We start from the raw sequence: 6,000 nt of genomic DNA on the forward strand, positions 1-6,000 counted from the left end.
GTTGGTACTAAGATAGGACTGCTGAAAGGAATGTAGCACATTACTTTAATTGTTGAAAGGACAAAAATCAAGTCCTTATGCGTATGTTGCCATTCCCCATTTGCTGTTCATTTAGAACACTTCTAAATTCTTGGAGCAGCTGCTCTGAACTATAGTTCTAAAGATTTTGTTGTGACATTGAAAATACATATAATATGGGATGAAACCAAATGAAGACACAAAATACATGGTTTGCTATCATTCTAAACATGTAAAAATGTGTTCACATATGCCCATAGGTTGAAAGTGAGAAATGGAGAAATGAACATGGTGGTTTTCTTAGGCTTCTGGAATTGTGAGTGTTTTTGTCTTTTGGAAATCATACATTATTGCTACAATAATTTGATAATCAATAAAAATAAAGATGAAAAATACAACTTCAGGGGAAACCTCAAAGAAGTAAAACAAGTGGTGGATATTTAATCTAATGAACTCAAAATGACTGAAATTTTATGGAAGATCAAAGGATCAAAATTAACAGAAAAAAGAAAAAACTTCTAAATTAATTGTTCCATCATTTATCTAGAGCAATTACAGGATTACTACATTAACAGATAATAGATAATATAAGATTATTCTTGTTCACTCTGTTGAACTTAGGGCTATGTGGAATGTTTTGACCAAAGGAAATGTGAGAAGGATTGACATGAAGACCTTCCAGGAAGAAGTAAGTCATCATGTGTTTTATTATGTTTTGTTTTATTTTCTCTCTACCTCACAACCAACAATATTACAGGGTGAAACTGATCCTAGAATATAGACCATATCAAAAAGAGTTACAGAAAACTTGAAATGAACATATACCTTGAGCAAGAAGTACTATCTTAGAAAAGTACTAAGTTTTTTTACTTCACCTTCTTTAAACACACTGACACCCAGCTTATGCTGACTGATACACCTTTGATTTCCTTGACTCAGGCCCTACCCTGAAGATGAGTTTGTGCCACAAAATGTGGCCAGCTATGCCATGTGCAGTCTCAGGAAAAGGACCAATGAATACAAGACATCTTTTATGTTGATGACATCTGCATCTGTAGTTTATAACACCAGTGGTAAATTAGTGTTATTCATGCAAATGTACTTATATTCAATCATTTCATGTTATATTTTTATTTCAATCTACTCTATTCTAATGTAGCTTAAACTAGTACTTTCAAAGTCTATTAAACTGATCTGGAATTGAATCTTATACTGTCACTTACACTTGTGCTTTTGGAAGAGAGAAAATGCAAAAAGTGTTAAATGAAATATGACTTTAAAATGTGAAATTGTAGAGAATTATAAACAAAATGAAATTGGAATACAGAAGATGAAACTGTTAATTCTCTGTGAGATTCTTTGTTGATTAATGGTGTCTCCAAGACACAAGCTGTCAATACATATTACATTTAAAGGTTAACCATTTGCAAAACAACAGATCCATTGAGTTAGAATTTTGTCAGGTGATTTGCTATCAGGTGTTAGGACTTGGGACAGCAGGTCCCTTAAGGAAATGTATGGGGGAAACAAAGAACAAGAAAACAAAGCAAGGGTGGGATGTAATGTTTTGAAACAAGAATTGGCATGAGTGTGAAAAGTTTAACAGTAGTATGTTCAAAGGTGAAATAGGCACATGAGTGAACAAGGAGAAAACAGTATGTGATGTGTTTAAACTGGCAAGTGGGGAGAGAAGAGACAGAAATATTTAGGGATCATGTAACAATTTTGGCATTCAATTTTGGTATCATAATATGTCAATTAGTAGAAGACATGGTCAACCTGCCTGTTTTCAACAGCACATGATGGCAATGAGAAATTATGTAAACTGTGCTGAAGACTTGCAACAATAAAAATAAAAGGTTGCCATGATTTGAACCAGAGTAGAAACACTGAGGACATTGAAAAGTGGTTAAAATTTGATAACTTTATAAATCAACAAATTTGCTGAAGAGTTGGATGTGGGAAGAGGGAGGAAGAAAAAATAAGTTTAAGTTTACTTGACTTTTGAAATTTCTGAGATGAGGAATCTATTAGAACAGCAGTAAATAAATTATTGTGGGTGCAGTGACCAGGGAAGTTTTTCACATTTTAGTTTAATACACAATGTTAGACACCTAAGTGGAGATTATCAAGCAGGCAGTTATATATGAGTCAAGGATTTAGGGTTGATGTGTGGCTCATAAATACCTATATGCAGGAATCCAGATATATATGGTAGCTAAAGCAATGTGAGTAGATGAGAGAGAAAAGAAGAGAGAAAATATTCATATTCTGAGAAGGTTGTGCACAAAAGTAATACAACATGATGATAGAGAGAGTGAAAGGAAGATTGAAGCAATGTCCTTGAGTGGTTGACAGCAGGGGGAACTAGTGCAAAACATAAGGTTGTGGCTACAGGCAGTTCCTTGATAGTAATACAAACAGAGATTGAATATATGTGCACAGATAACAAAGAGCTGGCCATGAGAAAATCTAAATTTCTGTTATTAAGGAACATCATATATTTCTCAGAGAAATGTGAATTAAAGCCAATTGCTCAGAATGGGATGGGCTGATTACTTTGAATATTTAAGAGAGATGAATAATTAGGAAATATTTAAAAGAATTTAATAAGGAATGTATATGCAAAATTTAGTGTGATTCTTGGGCAGCATTAAAGGCACACTTGAAGTTTGTAAGTATGAACATTAAGGGAGTGCAGGCTTCACAGTTGTATGTTTTCCTCTAGAAGTATTAAGTTGTAAAGATATTGGCCTTGATTATGTGAAGAGCTGCATTTGGCTTATGCTATAATTTACTGAAACAGGTATGACAAAGTAATAGAGAGTGAGGGAGCTGAAAGTGTAATCAAGGTAATGATGGACATCAAATTTAAGCTGGATCATGAGAGACATGAAGGCATGTGTTGGGGATCGAATCACATACCCCCCAAAAAACATATTCAAGTCTTAACCTACATTTCTATGGGTATGAACAAATTTGTAAATAGGATGTTTGAAAATTCTACCATTAATTAAGATGCAGAATCATTTGTGAAGAAAACCTTTGAAGATTCTACTTACATAAGGACAAATTCAATCAGGCTGGGGTTTAACCCATATGACTGAAGTTCTTATAAGGTAGAAGAAATTCAGAGGTAGCCAGTCAAAGTGAGACCTCAAAATAAATCAGGAATCAGCCATTATAAGAAGTCAGAGAGAGAGAGCAATCCCCCTGTCTTATAGGCAGAGGTGCAAACCAAAGAACCCCACTGATTGTGGCAAACCTGCACTGGAATGTTATATACTCGAGAAGAAAGGATGGCCTCTAGAGATCTTGATTGTGGACTTCTCTTCTCCAAAATAATGAGACAATAATTTTCTGTTGCTAAGCCAACACATGATGTGGTATTTTTTATAGCTGCCTTAGAAAACTAAGACAACATGGTTGAGAAATAGTGATGAATGATTTACAGATCTTAGTGAGGCTGAGGAATTTCTGGAATTGGATATGGAGCTCCATTCACCTCTTTGGCATCCAGCTTTTCACAGACACCAATGACTCCTTCCAGCAAGCATGCATGACTCTTTTCCTGTTGAGATTCTTCTGCCTCAAAGAGCAGGCTGCTCTCAAGTGAAGGACAGTCTGTTTATGTGTCCTACCCAGGATTAACTCTCCACTAATCATGGCAAGAATTGATAAAGACTCAATTCATCTCTCTTTGGTGGTAAAACTCTCAGATATTTCACACAGTGTACAGAGGAGTCCTGGGTATGAGCTGACACTATGGGAATTGATCCATGTCCTATAAGGGATATGTGTGGCATGTCATGGACTATGCCATTTAGATCCACTTCTTTGTATAAGTTCTGAGAACAGATCATCCACAATTCAATGGATCTTCTTTTACTAAAGAAATGCTAAGTAAAATTTTAATGGGGAAACTTGATTTTGAATCCACAACCAATGCACAGGGTTTTATCTGGTTGTGTAATCTACTATCCTATTCTGCTTGCTACACTTCTGCATTTTCTGTCTAAGTAGGACAAGAAATTGCTAAGAATTACTCAGTCTCCTCATAAACAATATATTCCAATCTGTGTGGATGTGTCATTCCACATCTCCGTGATCCAAACCCCTTGTCTCTGATTTTCCAATCACACTCCATAAATATCCCTGACCAATTTGCCAAATCATTTGCCACTGACCTGGGTAGAAGTATTCTAATCTTGTGCCATTTCTCTTTTCACAAAAAGTGAACGAACAAAGCACTGCCTATTGGGCTTATTTCTCCTCTCTGTACAGCCTTTCAAAGGAACTACATAACAAGTTAAATCATTCATGATTAAAGTTTGGAAATGTTTCCTTCTCTGTCAGCTGATTATAAGGAATTCTTCCCAGACAAGTTCTCCCAAGTTCTTGTGAATTCTGCCAGTTGATTCCCCTCTACTATTGGACTACTCTAGAGAATTGCTCTCAGATGGAGAGGGCTACTTCTTCTAGGGGCATATCCCATTCCTGGGCTCTTTATCATCCAAATGGAGCAGTAAGCCTTGCTCTTTGGATGCCCAGGGCAGGGCTAACAGGGGTAGTCACTCAAAGGGAAACTTATGACAGCTCATCACCAGAAGAACTTCCTTATAACATCAAAAACAATTGATACACTGTGATGGTTAGGTTCATGTATCTAACTGGGCAGGTGATGGTACCCAGGTGTCTGGTCAAGCAAGCACCAGACTAACTGTTACTACAAGGACACTTGTGGCTGGTTAATATACCAGAAGACTGGTTTATTTAATCATCAGTCAATTGGCTGCAGCTGTGATTGATTACATCCATGAATGACATGTCTTCCACAATGAGAGAATGCAGTCAGTTGGATTTACTCCAATCAGTTGAAGACTTTTAAGTGAGACAGATAGAGGACCTTCACATCTTCTTCAGCCGACCAGAGAAACATTTCCTGAGGAGTTCATCAAAGTTGCCAGTTCATTGCCTGAGGAGTCATTGAACATATTCATCAGAGTTGCCAGTTTGTTTCCTGAGTAGTTCATCAAACATCTTCATTGGAGTTGTCAGTCTGCTGCCTGCCCTATGGAATTTGAACTCATGCATAACCAAAGTTGTGTGAGGCACTTTTATAAAATCTTATACTTACAGATATCTCTTGTTGATTCTGTTTCCCTAGAGAACCCTAACTAATACAACATGGTTCTTGAGAAACAGAATATTAAAATGGGCTTTTACAATTGTTTTTCTACTCTGATTAGATTCAAAGACACTGATGACTCCATTTCCAATAATCAAGATGGCACTGACAGTCCATGGTGTAAGTTGGCAATGGAGATATGCAAAATATCACTGTCTGATTCTCCTAATCATACTCGTATGAACAAGGCTCTGGGTGACAGCATTTCTGACACCTTAACAGAGTTTTGCAGAGTTAAGAGGTATAATGATGTTTGCTGGTTGCTCTTAGATATGCTGGATAAAGTTATAAGAGAAGAGGATAAGTTAGAGGCTTCAAATTTAAAACTTAAGCACCATATTATAGATGTAAAAGTTTCTATGTGTGCCTTGAAAGAAAATCTTACTTCCTGTGGCTGCAGACTTGAGATTTCTGAAAACCAGACCCAGAGACTCATTGTGAAAGTAGCAGATTTACAACGTAAACTAAAATCTCAAACTAGCAGTGTGTCTGCTGTTAAAGAAAAGGCATTGATTTGGAAAGAATAGGATCCTGAAACTTGGGATGGGGACATATGGATTGATAATAATGGCAGTGAGGATATTGGAATCCTGGATTCTGCTGAGTCTTTGTTAGATATAACTGTAGTGGCCTGTCCTGAGGAAACAGCTCTGCACCTCCAGTCTACCCTGAGGAAACAGCTTCCTCACCGGCAGCCTGCCAAAAGGAGCCTGCCATCCAACCCCACCTAAAGAGATTAACCCTTCAGTGCCTGCCAAACCTGTAATCAACCCCCTGAGGAAGCAGCCCTCACT

Source organism: Choloepus didactylus, chromosome 7 (genome assembly GCF_015220235.1).
Source record: "Choloepus didactylus isolate mChoDid1 chromosome 7, mChoDid1.pri, whole genome shotgun sequence".
Lineage (NCBI taxonomy): Eukaryota > Metazoa > Chordata > Mammalia > Pilosa > Megalonychidae > Choloepus > Choloepus didactylus.